Source organism: Myzus persicae, unplaced genomic scaffold (assembly GCF_001856785.1).
Source record: "Myzus persicae strain clone G006 unplaced genomic scaffold, MPER_G0061.0, whole genome shotgun sequence".
Classification (NCBI taxonomy): Eukaryota; Metazoa; Arthropoda; class Insecta; order Hemiptera; family Aphididae; genus Myzus; species Myzus persicae.
In genome coordinates this window covers 340,667-356,896 of record NW_019101686.1, presented here as the reverse complement: position 1 = coordinate 356,896, position 16,230 = coordinate 340,667, and the positions used below count along the sequence as shown (strand labels likewise).

Below are 16,230 nucleotides of genomic sequence, written 5' to 3'. Positions count from 1 at the left end.
CAATGTTTTGAATGTTTCGATACCGGTTTGGACTTTCTGGACCAACATTTAAGGGCTGTTTAAAATATTCAATGTTTGTCATAAATTGCACTTCCAAATTCTTGAAAACTAGGATTGCGTGCAATTAATCTTTGAAAGGCCACCTTCACACACGTGAAAGTGTCACATTTAAGTCACATATAATGTTGTAAACCTAACTGATACAATAAATAACAATTTGTAGTAGATCCATGGACAAATTCGAACAAATTATTGTTCAAAATAGGTTTATAGAACTGACACAATAACCTGGCAATACTTGCAAGAAAAGTTATATTAAAGACAAAAAGAAGAGTTATATTATGTTAAGACGCATGTCGCTCTTGGAATCAGAATAGGTCTAGTGATGTATTGAGTGCTCCTTTTGTAGTAAAATATTTTTATAAAAATTTCGATGCATTTATCGATGCAGACGAAAATTCAATTCTATTCCCTGACAAAAAAAAATATATTTATTTTATTAAAATACCAGTGTAGCAGCTATTAGGTGGTAGGTACCTACATACTTATATTTTTACGTTACAATACGATATGAATACATTATTTTGTATAAATATTAAAAGTACACCTAATGTTATAAAATGGTTTATTGGAATATTATGTAGTATTTGATTCATTATGATTAAAAATGGATGTAAAATAACATAAAAAAACAAGATAATTAATGTCTTTGAAAAATATGTTTTAATACACTTATAATATAACACAATTTAAAATAATTCCCTAAAGAATAGTTTTTAAATTTAAATTTGATGAATAATGATGAATACAAATGCCTATTTTATCGAACAAATCAAACCGATTTGGAATTATCGAGATTGTTGAAAGACATAAATAAAACAACTTGTCTATATTGTATTATATCAAACTGTCTTATACAATAAAACTATAAAAGTACTCATATATCTGCAAGCACGTAATGACAATTTTGTTTTTTAGACTCCTGAGTAGCCACCACTTTCTTCTCCTGCATAGGTAAAAACATAATATGTAATACAAATACAAATAATAAGACAAAATAAGATATTACATTTTGACTTTTTTATTATTTTTTTATTAATTTAGCGACAGTTTATTTATGGCAAATTACATCATAAAATTTCATCTATTCTTGAAAAATATACTCAAAGTGTACTCAAAATATTTTTAAAAAATGCATTAAATATTCAAAAAACTTCTATTGAAACTATAAAAGTTCGCGAATTAAAAGTTTGATTAATAATTTCTTTGATCTATGAAACAATTTTTCGGAGCATATTATACGATCAAAAACGCAAATTGCATTTAAATCTGGTACGGCCGGAGTGACGGAGTTGGTCAGGTATTTACCTATATTATATTACTATGGGGTCATATTTTTTCGGACGAAACCGTGCAAGTAAGAAATTCAGAAGGGTTGTGAAACGAGATCGACGAATACGCGGAAACCATGTCTACCCCCCTCCCCAACCCTTCCGAACGACTTATCGGAAAATATTACGCCACCCAATTATTATCGTCGCCGTCGTGGAAAACGGTTTTCCGAAACAAATGACCTGTGCGCGTGTACACACACATAACGATACGTACACACCGCGTGTGTAATACGACTGCGGACCGGAATTCCGGACAGAGGGTTGAGAGCGTATTATGCACACGTACGAGCGCGGCGTTTGACAAATGCGGTACGCGCGCATTCCTAAATCGCTGCCCCGAAATTGTCTCCAGCGCGTATTACACGCCACCGCTGCGGTGAAATATCGTCGTCATCGTCATCGTCGTCGTCGTATAAAAACGGAATTAATATTATTATAACTGCTGCTGGTGGTGGCCGGATTTCGAAGAAGCACATTATTAAAGGCAAACGTTATATGATAATCCAAGTACAACCATGCAGATGAGTACCTATAAATATTATATGCTTCTTCTTCTTCTCATTCTTATTATTATTATTGTTATTATTCACTAACGAATGTTGTCAGCCGCCGCCGCTGTTCGATGATCCTCCGTTCCCCGGGCTTCCAAATAGAATATCATCCTCACTGCAATTATTATCACTTTCAGAGTTTCTAAACGTTTCTTTTCTTATATGTTAGTCGCTTTCAAAGTCTTCCTAGTATAAGGATTATTGAAATTCTCATTTTTAATTTTAACTAATTTTTTTTTTTTTTGATAACAAATAATAGCCTATAACTATTATAAAGCAATTGGATATGCTACAAAAAGTAAACTCGTCTAGCACTATATAGATAAAGTTCTTGTATTAGATTTTCATGACTCATAATAGTCATTTTTCTGCTAAATCCCATATAACTCGTATTACCATATTACTCGGCGATCATTCAAATAAGGTGCCGTTACATAATACATTGTGTGATTGTATGTTTGTTAAGATTAATGTAAAAAAACATTGTTGTTCTATAGAAATGCATAGATACCCAAAAAAATGTACGCTGCCCAGCCCCAGGTCCACCACCCTACATGAACTCCTTAAAACGTAATTTCTGGAAACTGTGATTTTTTTCAAACGTGCAATCGAACTAATCAATTTCGTGGCGTGTTATATCCTCTGAACTTATGTATATAATAATATATTAATAATTCGACTACAAGCAATTACTTGAGAACGAACGGCTGCAATAAAAATACCCCTCCGCCCTTGTTAATGTCGCGTGGTGTTTTTTTACATGGTTTTCCTGCTGAGGAAATATATTTATAAAAATATTATTATACCGAACCCGGTCGTCGGTATACGCGTGGTTAAACGGATTATAATTTATAACGTAAATGGTAAAAGAACAAACGACGTCTTTTTTTCACGCGCGCGACCCTCGAAGTATGCTGCGTAAAGCGTTCACGCGATAACAATAAAATATATATGATATAATAGTGTTGTGTTCGTTTAAGTCTAAGCCAACGGAGGCGGGAAGACGAAAAAATAACATTATTCAACCTCTGCAGCCGTTTAAATGCACGTCCCGATCGCAGTCGTCGGCTCCCGCAAACTTTCAAAGCGTAACAGCTTGCGAACCCCGTTCGTTAAAAAATATTATTTTGGACGAGTTTCCTGCAAACGGGAGTCGGTAGAATACTACATCATGGTGAAAAAATATTTTTATAAAAAACATAGGTATTTTTACGGTTTAGAGCAGCGGAAGAAAGTCCCGGGGCGCGGTCCAATGAATAATATAAATTTAGAAGTTATAATAAATAATAATACATTATTATTATTTTACCAGCCTTTATCAAACGAATTATCTATATGGTCCAAAATGAAATTAGAAAGGCAAAATAGTAACAAAACATTATGTTTATAAAAACAAATAATATATTTTAATTTTAATTTTAAGTACATGTTAGCAGTCACTGATTGAGCTGACGTTCAACATAATATTAGACAAAACGTTAAATGCGTATTGCGTATACTGTTTTACGAGTTGTAGTTTAAAATATATAATACAACAATTGTGAAAAGTTGAAACATAATACTTTCAAGATTTAACATATTACTATCATTTTGTCCATTTAAATTTTAAAAAAATATTTTTATTTTTAAAATCGAATGTAAATTAAATTAAATTATATTATTCAAAGTACACAAAAACAAAACAGATTTCGCCAACTGACAAAAGTATAACTTTACTACTCTCTAGAATTTCTGTGATTTTACTCATAGACTATATGCAGGTACTAAAATTGAGTTTTTTACTAGGCTGTAACAGACCATAATAGTCGACTGAATTTTGAAAACGGTAGTTATAACATTGCAAAACAAACATAAATTGACGTCGATTTAGCAATATTGAAAATTAATCAAAACTAAATGAACATTATTTTAATTATTATTTTCAAACATAAAATATGAATACCTGTCTTTGCAATTAAAATTACATAGTTGTTACTTATTACTTTATTAGTAATAACTTATTAACTATATTAAATTGTTATTTTGTTTCAAGCACAAAAGTCATCAAACTGTTAAGTTGTTGTTCATTATCTGTTATTACAAATCTCGCATTACGATAAAAACGTCATAAATAAATTAAATTGATAAAAAAAAATAAAAAATTTGAGAATTATTTTCTAATTAGAAAAATAAAAGTTCACGCAGCGCCCAATTTGTTAACGGTATAGTGTTCTAAATTGTAAACCAAAAATCACATGATTAATTTTCAGAGTAGTTATTTAAATTAAGTTTTTGTGTTTTAAAAATTATTATTACTTTAATATCCAAAAATAAAAACCAATTCAAATGATGATGAAATAAGTTATAACCGTCGTGTATGTCTTAACTTTTCATACGATCTGTGTGACGTCAAAATAGTTTTCCAGCGCATTATAATATACTATTATGGTATTTTATGGTTATAATTATAACACATTTCTATGTTTTATTATACAAATATGTAATAAATATATCATTAGTTGGTGTTTACTAATAGGCACGTTATATTTTGAATTTTTATCTTGATTCTTTCTCCACCCATATTTGTATTTATTTTATTCAACATTACACAAAATAAAATAATAAAATATGATACATACATTAGAATTTATAAGTTATAATTAATCATAAAAGTTCATGGTAAATCACAAATTATAAATTCGTATATAAACACAAATTTAAGTTTTATGAAGCCAAACGCTTCATTTATGCATATTTCCTTAACTAATTTTAAATTACAAGTAACTACAAGAAAGGGTTAAACATCTTAAATAATTTAGAAAACTTTTAAATCCCCCAAGTACTACCCTAAATATCCACACTTCTAAAGTATTTTTATCAAAGTTTTCCTCAGCTTGTCTTCTTCATTTTATCAAAAGTTGAGTGTTATAAACTTTATAAACATATAATACACCTTATTAAATCACGTTGGAAACAGAATTAACTTAATTTCAGCTCATGTCATTCCAAAAACGTCAGTTTATAATTAGTCAAATGGTCTTCTGATCATTATTATAACTACTATAACAGCGGTACTAATTGATATGTCACATTATATTCAATAATAAATGTGAGTCACTTCTATCCAATTAAAAACAATTATAACCTTTACTCATATTCTGTATTTATTTGTGAACTAAATGATTTGTTTTCTACACAATTTTAAGATAAAACGGTCAATTTTAAATTTATTTTCGTTCATGGATCTGCAGAACTTGTATTATACTTTATATTAGTATTATTTGACTAATATGTTAATATGTAATAGGATAATACTAATCACATACATATTATTACGAACAAATAGTTGAAACTTTTTAAGTGACATTTTAATTGATTATAATATTATGATCTATTTAATTATTTTAATCTAACACATAATCTAATTTGGCTACTTATTTTGTTAGTTAAATCGCTGTACATAGATATTAGGCAATTTGAAAGAAATATACAATGGAAAATGAATGTATTCCAAAATGATGTATTTTATCTTTTGTAATCTTGTTAAAATGTTGTCATCAATAAATTATTATTAATACTGTATATAAAAAATTTGATTGCATGGCTATTATATTATATTACAACTGCAGTAAGTAAGTACCTTGAATAATTTTAGAAAAAACGACGAGCTCCATCATAACATATATTTTACAATATGCATAAGTATATAATAATATTAGACGATATATTAAAAGATATTATAGCTTATAAGTTATATTGTTCGTCTAGATAGCTTATAGATTTATCGCTAACGATAACTGAAGGATCTTATAACAGGAAAAAATGTAGGAAACCAAATCGAAACGTAAATAAATTTTAATATTATTACATAATGCGAAAAAAATGAAATCCAGGTCAAATTTAAATTCAATTACGTTAATAGTAAAATATTTCAAAAGAATACAAGTTTCACGGTGACCTGCAGTGCATACCTATACTGCTCGTTTAATATCGATGGTACTGCGAACCGAATAATTTCGAGTATAAACATATAATAATAGGTACGTAATAATATAACCGACTAAACTACATATTATAATCAAACTGAAAACAGCACGGCTTATACGCGTATTTATGTGACGTGTGAGACGCAAAGTCGTAAAACGTTGCTTTTGAAGGCTGCGTGCGGGGTGAACGGGACTGTACGGAGCGCGGGGAATCCAAAAAAGGGAGAAATCGGTTTAAAATGCTGCAAAGGGCCTGTTCTCTGATCAACGGTGCCGCCGAGCCGGGGCAAACTTAAGACTCGTTAATGAAGACAAACAGACGTGTAAATAGCGATACGGCGGTGCGCTTTGTATGTATAGCGAACGTTAAGCTCCAATAAACTTTTGTGAGCTATAAAACTAGACGGGACCCGCGCGCGGGGGTAGGTTACGGCGCTGAAACTGCGTTTGCAATGCACGTTAACGCGCGGTGAACATCGGTTATTAAACACCCCGAAGACATTTCGGAGCCGTGGGTGGCGTGGGTGGCGTATAGCGACCCACGAAGGGCCCACACTATTATACCGGCTGAATCGTCGCGATGTGCGCTGTGTGCAGAGTGCCGCCGGTAAACCCGAATGCGTTATATGACGAATTTTCCTCATTAGAATATGTGTAAGTAGGTTATAAATTATTACACGCCCAATGCACCACGTTAGTTTTTTGTCAGCGGTACAATGTAGGTCGCTACTATAGCAACTTGTACATAAATGCATCATGCGTGTATGTACAACAAAATAAAATGTGGTGGGAAAACGGACGAAACACCGTCCAAGGAGAATTGAATGGTATTCGAGTTAGTTACGAACAATTTGATTAAAGATTGAGAATTAAAAACAATCGTGTCGTAACGGAGAATCATCATTATGACACGTAGGTATAGGTACCTATAATATATATAATACGCAATATTACAAAAGAATTGCTGGTTTTTTTTTTTTTAAAGTTTATGTCGAACAAAACGGACCTAGTGATCGAAATGACGATTTATTACACAGAATTCGGACTGTGGACTGGAAGAGTGGATATTTGCGAGAGGCATCTTAGGCGGTTCCCTAGGGTGGAAAATTGTACAGGGACGCCCCCGCAATAAAATGTGGTAAAATGTTGACATCGCATATATCGTGATAGACGATAGTTAATATAATTTGAAGGAGGGGGATAATATACAATCATTATAAAAATGTATATTTATCATGAAACAGTTATGACACGTAAATCACAAATAAAACTATTAACGTCAAACTAAGTCATCAGAGCGACGAAAATGCTACGTGGCACATGTTTCACGTTGACCTTCCGTTTCACGAAATAATGTGACTTTAGTAAGCATAGCAGACAGGATATCTTACACCGGACATGCAGTCACCGTTTGTGCGCTGAACTAGTGACGATGGAAGCGTTAGTGGACATGATCTCCAACAGGGTGCAGAATTTGGCCATGAAAACCCCGGAAGTGGTTCGTGGTAAGTTGCCCATGCGTGACAACGCCAATCCTAGTCACTATGCGGTGACGGCGAGTGACGGCATCAGTTTGCTATATCAACCGTGGCAAAAGTCCACAACTAACTTAACCTAATCTCGAAGAAGGTGCATAAATGCCTAAGCTGGCCGTATGCAAAGGCCCGGGGACTGTGGACCTGACTCAGGGATACAGAATTGAGATCGCCTCCCATATTCCCGTGTCCCCTGACAGTCAGTTGTATACAGTGTCTAGTCTAAGACATAGTATTCTGATAATCCAAAAAAGATTCATAAAGAACTTATATGTAGGTAAGTGGAATAAAAACTTAAGCACTTTGCTGCGGAAAATCTTAAATCTGCTCAAAAATAAATAAAATACACGTATTCTAGGTCGTCACTAATATATGAGTACTTATACTATACATTATTCTCGGAAAGTAAATCATTACGAAAACTGAATACACAAACTCGAAACTTGAATACTACACGTCTTCACACCTCTCATCCAAGAGTCTGAGAAACGTAAAACCGGATATTATTAAGGTTTAAAATATTTAATTTTGAATTTTATGCTAATTGTATGACAAAGTAGATTATTTAAATTTCTCTTAACAAAATGTTTTGCAGTTAAATGCGGTTCATTAATTTAATCGCGTGAAAATGTACGTCACGGTCACAATAATTATTAACCATTATTATATGTAAGGGAAAAAGAGTCGACATGATATGTGTTATTTGAATATGGGTAATTATTTATATAGATACAATAAACTAAATAATGTTTTTTAATATTTTACACATGTACAGTACAATTGTTAACACGTTCAATCCAATTCCTACATGTTCACACTTTTGTCAGACGATAATGTCTTTTGTGAGTTTGTTTTGAGTGAATTGAGAAATAATATGACATAATATGCTTGCTCTCAACATTTTCAGATTATACTCTCACGCATCGCGTACACTTCATGGGTACCTACTTCATTCATTACTGGATTGTCGCATGCCAAATGAGAAAAGAGCGTAATAGACGAGTTGTAGACGATTTCGAGGGAAACCGGAAGAGCGAGTAAGTACGAGGAGATTTATTCCTGCACTGAACACAATAATATTATTATGTACCTGCGGGTCCGGTGGAGGTGCAGTGCGGTGTCGAGAAAATGCGTGCGCTACACACGTGAGTCGCCACAATAATAATTGGTCGAGCGCGACTAAGGGGTGGCTGGCGAAGGGGTGGCTGGCAATAGGGGTTGCTGGCGAGATAGCATCCCGACGACTGTACGACGACGGCCGGGTGGCATTACAAAGTGGTGTCCGGGGAACCAGATTGGATATATGGGCCACCGCCGGTGATGGCGGATGAGAGATTCTGTGGTCTTCGACTATACTCTGCGCCGCCGTATCCGCGGGCCTTAAATTAATGAACGGCATCAACCCGTACCGGCACCGTTATTTATACGCGTCGGGAGACTTTCCCTGCAGAGTTCAACGCCTCGTCGTCCCTCTCACGCCGAGCTTCTCCGATTTATGGCCTGCACCCGTTGAAAGCGATAAATCTATTTGTCGCCGTCCTTATGCGATACGTATAATACATATATAGGTGCGTGTGGCCCTGGACGGACTTTCGTGGACGATGGCGCGATGATAGGTTCGCGGATGTTTCATATAATAATTTAGCAACTGGCGCCCGCAGTCGATGTCCATGCCCAACGTTAATTTATTGTCGATTATCATTTTTAACTTGTAAAAAATGAATTTTTTTTTAAAAAATTTTTTTTTTTTTTTTTATTTTTTTTTTTTTTTTTTTTTTTTTTTTTTTTTTTTTTTTTTTATTTTATTTTTGTTTTTTTTTTTCACGTTTTCTGAAGTTTATACTGAATGAACATATCGTAACACCTCGTAATCACATACCCTTTGGTACTCTATCTATATTCTATACTCTATAGCCTATAGGTAACTACGCCTTTTACGTGACTTCCTATTGAATTTTTATTAGGTATGGAACACCATATAATATTATTCATCTCAAATAGCTATTAGGCTTCATCCGATTAGCGAGATAATGTATTTCTGATTGTTGATTTAAAACTGACAATATTTTGTTATTTGTATCTTCTATAGATAGTCGGTGTATTCAGCTATACAGTTTAGTGATATTTTTTGACCCTAGAAATATAAATCATAACTGCTAATTATAAACTTTTTTTCTTTTTTAATGAAAAGCAATTCTCATAGTCATCTTCATTATTTGCACACCTACCAACAATTATTTTGTCACCCGTTTTGGCTTAAACAATAAAGTAACAAATTCAGTACCAAGTCTTAAGTCATAAATTAATTTAATACTTATAAATTCTTAGTTATATACTGCAGCAATTTAATGCATAAAGTCAAACAAATTAATGTATTTAATTATTTCAAAGAGTTGATCAATTCGTGAAGTAATTGAATTTTATTGTTCTATAACTTCATCAGAATCTATATTATTTTTTTTGTTGAAGAACATAACCAAAATCATAAAAACTATTCTAATTGCATTCACCTAATTCGCCAGAGAGTTTTAATTACTTTTTTAATTGAAAATTATAGCACCTAAATGAGCCACTTAGTTTCAAAATAATATTTAAGCGAGTTCCATAGACCAGCCCACCTGGAAAGTTGCCAATTCCCCTATATTCTAACCCATCCCTGTATGTACTAATTGTTATACTTATATTGTATTTAACCGTATTTTATATAAAAGTATAAAGTTATAGAATGTAAGATATTATGTTGTATTATTGCATCAGTATTTAGAACTAATAATTTTAACATTTTACCTGAATTAATCATCGTATGAACATTTAAATTTATTTTTGACTTTCCCCCTCCCCTGTGTTGTATTTCAGCGAGCGCCCTTGGTATATATATTGTATTATATATTTTAATTCCGGTGCAGAGATTTGGCGGTGCGATAACGATATTATATTATATATTATATTAAAACGTTTAAAACTAAACGATATACATAGTATATATAATATATATATATACATAAGTATGTATAACGACGTTTGCGAACAGTTCTCATTGCTATTCCGCGAAGAACGCAGGCGGAGGTAGTTTAAAAAGAAACACTTTGGTTATCAGAAGTGAATTTGCAGATTAAAAGGGCCGCCACGCCGTGGAAAGAACAAGATAACTCTGGGTTCCGGTAACAAAGCGGCGGGGAAAAAAAGTAGTCGGCGGTGATGAGGGAAAAAGAGAGGTGAGTGGAAGGTGGGTAAAAAAAATAAAAAGGCAAGCAACAAAGGTAATTCGACTCCCGAACCGGGGGTTAAATAATGATGGGAAGGTTTTTTTTCCCCATCTCCCCGGCCAAGATTTCTCTGTCGGATCTCCGTCCGGGTGGCAGCGGCGGCGGTGGCGGTGACGGCAGTGGAGGAAGTGAGAGGTCATTAGCATTCGGAGGTCGAATAAACAGGGGCAAAAAAAAACGGCGACGGCGACGACGAAGGCGTACGGATAATCTTGTAGTTTTTTTTCGGTGGGAAAACAATTTCGAATCCCTAAACCGATTTATTGATAAGAATGGTTTTTAATTTAAACGACACTGGTTAACAATGGGGGTCCCCAAATCTAATTATTGAATCGCCGTACGACAAATGAGATACAGCGAAAATGCTTGAGATCCACCGGAAATTGTTCGTATTTCAATTATTATGCTGGCGGCAGTAGATTGTAACAACTAACAATGATTAATTCTCATTGTTCTGGCTGCGTTTAATATAATATGATTTTATGTGATTTTTTTATTCCTCTAACACAGTCGTAGTATGCTATAATAATTGGTGTTTAATAATTGAACCTTTTGATTAAAAGGCGTCCGCGAAAACTTTTAAGTGAGGAAAAAATTATTTTCGAATTCGCGCAGAATTTTCTGGCTATTGAGAGTTTATAGATTTTTTAAATACGTTCACACGGGTTTTTTATGAGATATAGGCTTAAATATTGGCTTTGGGTATAGGTACTTAATATTTAATAAATACTCGCATGTATGGTTTTCATTGATTATATACATCTTATAAAATACAATGAAATATATAACTTTTTAAACTTTTAAAGTGCTAAACTCATATTAAAAAGTTAGTGTAGGGAATCGCAATCGGATACGAATCGTTCACTTTGAATATGAATAATTTTGTAAAAAAAAACATTTAAAAAAAATTGTACTTCATACTGCCTAGATTAAAAACCTACTTTTGAACCAACGAAAATAGCTTTTTAATAGTGACTGAACGTACCGTATTTACATGTTGTATTGTGTGTGGGCGAATTAATATTTGTTTCGAATAAACGCGCATATTATTCGCAGTGAATCGTCAAACGAGAATACATGATTTTAGACTTAAAGTGGTGATATAGAATAGATGTTCGGTCCCCCAGGCTAAATGTAAATCATTGTACTCTAAAAACGATTCTGAGTGAAGTTCTGTTTACCCAAGTCGTTGTTAAAAAACAGGCGCTTGCTTACGTTTATTTACAGTTTTTTTCTCCATTGCTGTTGTCACGATCTTCTCGACAACTATTGAGAAATTTGAAAATGACCTTTTTAAAGTTTGAAGTTCAATATGATGCTTTACATTTTCAACGTACAAAGGTATGGCATGAAACTTTTTGATTTTTTCACTTCCCCAAAAGTTTGACCGAAAAACAATAAAAAAATATATAAAAACACACATCATTGTAATTTGTAATACTGCACCTCTCTCCTCATTCACAATCTAAAATGTGAAAAAATGTTTACTTGTAAAATTATTTTAATTAAAACAAAAAAACAAAATTAGTTCATATAAAACGTCTTCAAGTTCAATATAGGTACGTTTATTCATGTTTATTAAATAACTTTTCTACTACTAAAATAATGTCCAAAATGCCTCAAAAGAACTCCCACTGCGTGTAATATAAATACATCATAACAGATTTCAGAATCATTTAATGCTATATGATAACGAATACCGTTTATAATTAACACATTTTTACATTTTTATGAAATCATTTTGGTAAAGTATATGTGAACCATAACGTTTCCACAGGGTAAAATTGTAAACGAAGAGAAAAAAAACATAGTTTTATATGATATTGTAATAATAGTTATTTTACTTTGTGTGGAATAAAACGTTATTCGAACCGAAACTAGGAAGGATAAAAATTAATCTGATGTCAGTCTTTCAAATCTATTGCAAAAAAACGATTGATATCGAAAAGCGTTTACCTATACTTTAAAATTATTAATTGATACTCGACAATCGCCGGTGCGGCGGCTACTGGGCGGCAGGACAACGATGTGTCGTAACGGATTTCGATTGATTTGCCTTTATGCAATAAAAAAAAAAAAACATTGATATAATATGATTACAAAAATATGCACTCAACAATCTTTTCCAATTGTTTAATCAATAAATAATTAGAAATAAATACAATGAATACCATCTGATAAAAGAACCACATATTTCACATAATCAAGCACAAGACACGGACTATACGTCAAGAGTACCCGCTATGGAGGCTTTACATAATATATAATCAAATGGTATAAAAACATAAATATCATGCCACGAAAAGTAAAAATAAACCTGAAAAATATGCATACGTCTAAAAGTATGAAATACCCAAGCGAAAATGACACTTTTGTCTTTGTCGAAGCATGAAACAACAACAATAACTATATATTATATGCAAGCGCTATTATACATACAGGCGTCCTCTGCCCTAATTATTATAATATATATATATATATTATATTGCGTACCTATACTTGCACATGATAATAATATAGAACTGCGCTCAGACCAAATAACCGCGGGAGCGAAATCGAATATATTATCATGTGTGCACCTACAGTCCACATATATATATATATATATATATTATTATTAGCGATCGCGTGTGAACCAGAGTGTATCTAACATGTTGTGTTATAACATAGGCGTATCGTTTGCGTTTATAGTAATGTTAATGCCGTCGCCCCGTGTGCGTGTGCTGAGCGCAGTGTATTTATTCGGTCAGTAAACACTCTGCAATTACGCGTACAAAGGTTTGTTGCGTTGCGAACACATACGCGGAAATGTCAGATGTCGTGTGTGCCGTATCAAAGTTCGTTGTACAGTTCGTGTTGAATAATAATAATAATAATAATAATATATGCGCGGCCTACCGATAGCATAATATATAACAATATTTACATTAATATTATTATCATTGATGATTTACGACGAGACAAAACGATTTCGTCCGTCGACAAAAATATATATCGAGACGACCGTGACGACAGCAGCTGCAGTCGCTCCGGTGAGTGGGGAATAGGGTCGAATAGAGTTCATACGGGAGAATATCATCCTGAAGGGGCAGACGCATAATTTTTAAACCCCCTCCCCCCAACTTTAATACAACTAAAACTTTCACAGCTTCGAGTCCTCGGATAATATACTATACATACCTATACTACAGGAATGTAATGTGCAGCAAACAATATTATTACTAAAGACTTACTCCTATTGTTATACTGCTACAATACTATTTAGATATTATAGACAATTGTATTTATTATTATCAAATCTGTTTAAATAAGAAGTATGTAGCATGACAAGTCAATGCAAGTCCAGAATTATACGAAAACGAAAGCGCACTCAAATATTCAATCAACCTAACCTAACCAGCACAGTGGTAGATTAATTTTGGCCCTCAAATAATGGTATCAGATAACTGTTTTAAGTTTTGATAGACGTTATATAAAGAACAATCAACAAAACAAATATAATAATATATTTGTTTCAAAAATAAAAATTTAATCTAAATATGTTTCCAGTTAATATGAAAACAAAAAAAAAATGTTTGAGTTTTGAACACATTTATAGAAACATCAGATGTCGGTTGATATAGTTCGTTGAACGTTTGTGTTAAATTAGGTATATTAATTATTATATTTATACCCGGCCTATCGATAATCATAAATATTAATTAGTGATAATTGTACCTACTAATAACCATAATATTATATAGGTACTTACAAAATTCGATTTCGTCAATCAACAATATTTGGGACGACGAGCTTCAGTGACGTCTGAAAAAGAAGGGGTGGCGATAATCAAGACTCTCTATAATATTGTTTCCCCCCCCCCCCCCAAAAAAAAACCATTGCCACGAGAAAAGTTGTTCCTGGGCCACACCGACGACGAGGACGACGACGACGTTTATAAATGTGCTATCCAACGCTTGCGATCGGCCAAAAAGGTACGAGTGATGGAGCTGACTTATTAAGATAACTTTTTCGAGAAAAATCTTCGCAATAGATGAATATACAATCTTTGAATTTCTTCGTCCACGCGTCCGTCACTCCCTTCGGAACCACTCTGTCTACTGATATTGTCTAATACCATATTGTTGGTTTACTTAAACGTATATATCACGTGCTTTGGATAAGTTCGCGGTGTCCACGAGACGACGACGACAGAACGTCGAGCGTTTTTGTTTTCGCTCGGCGAATTTATGGATATTCTGCCTTCGCCCGAATGCGTTCCCGTCCGCCCGGTCGCGCGCGTTATTATATTATATTATCCCTTCTGTGCTCGACGACAGTCGTGGCAGCTGTTGGCAACAAGTTCGGAATATTTCCCTACGCGAGCGCCGAACAGAGCTGTATACATATATATACAGCTATGGCGATGACTATACTCCGCACTATATATTATGATATTATATAATACACAACTCTGTACACGCTGCTATAATATACCGACGAGAGCATAAGCGGCGGCGGCGATCTCTTTCACCCCCCTCACCCCACGCCACAGCAGCCCGATCGAGGCACATCGATTTTCCGCTCCGGAACCCCTCCGGCCGAAAGAACTCCGTTTAATTGTGTATGGAATTATTCTGGGCCGGGACGATAACAAAAAAAAAAAATAATAATAATAAAGAAAAAAAAACTACACGCCTTGATTATCTTCGGTCACAATAACACAGCTCTGATGAGGGCGCTTAATGAAAAATTCAATAATATCGCCCCGCCACGGACGACCCCGCAGTATGACGACGACGACGACGACGACATTAGAGACGGGGTGTGGTGGTGGGGGGAGGTGGGGGGCTGCATGGTTGGCGGAGGGTGGATTTGGAATTAATCAGTGCCCGAAGAATTCGGTTCGACATTGTTAGTCGGCGGCCTTTTATGTATAATACGTACAAAATAATAATAATAATAAAAAAAAAAATAATCGAAATCCGTTCTCTAGTCTCGGGGAAGTAAATAAATTAAAAACATAAACTTTTACCGACTCGAATAGTACAATAGTAATGGATGACGATGATCATCATCGTCATCATGATGATGATGTTGATGATTATAAAAAAAATAATAATAATAATATGTACACTGCAGCAGCACGACGAGTGTTTCGTCCGGTAACGTCGCTCTGGCCGGTATTTCGGGTGCGTGCGTATACACACGGTCGACCGAACAAAGGCGGCTCAGCTGCTGCCGCCCGGCGGCCGCAAGGGTTGCGGAAAAAGGTTAGACCGCGTATACACGTCGAGGGGTGGGGGAAACGGATAGCTGGCCAACTCCAGACTGCAGAAAAAGGGTTACGTCGTCGTTCTCGCATCGGTACTTTGGACTACAACGGTCCAAAAACACGCGTTATACGTGGTACACACGACGCCAAGTCCCGAAATCAATAAACGGCCCCCGCCGCCACAGCCACCGACAACGCCAACGCCGCCGACTCTCTGTGGGGTCGAGCCCTGAACGTGGGTGGTTATGGGGGGGGGGGGGGGGGG

General features: G+C 34.4%; 1 protein-coding gene across 5 annotated transcripts in view; it reads right to left on the bottom strand.

The window, feature by feature from the left end:
* LOC111030128 overlaps positions 1–16,230 on the bottom strand; it is a 113,642-nt gene that overhangs the window by 48,195 nt on the left and 49,217 nt on the right. The window contains exon 3 of one of the 5 annotated variants that reach the window (XR_002604072.1): positions 14,463–14,515. The exons of 3 other annotated variants lie outside the window; for them this stretch is intronic. The gene's annotated coding sequence lies outside the window, so the exon portion shown is untranslated. Of the gene's footprint in view, positions 1–11,926; positions 12,027–14,462; positions 14,516–16,230 lie in introns of those variants that run through there. One more of the 5 variants, XM_022309490.1, reaches the window with a different exon arrangement.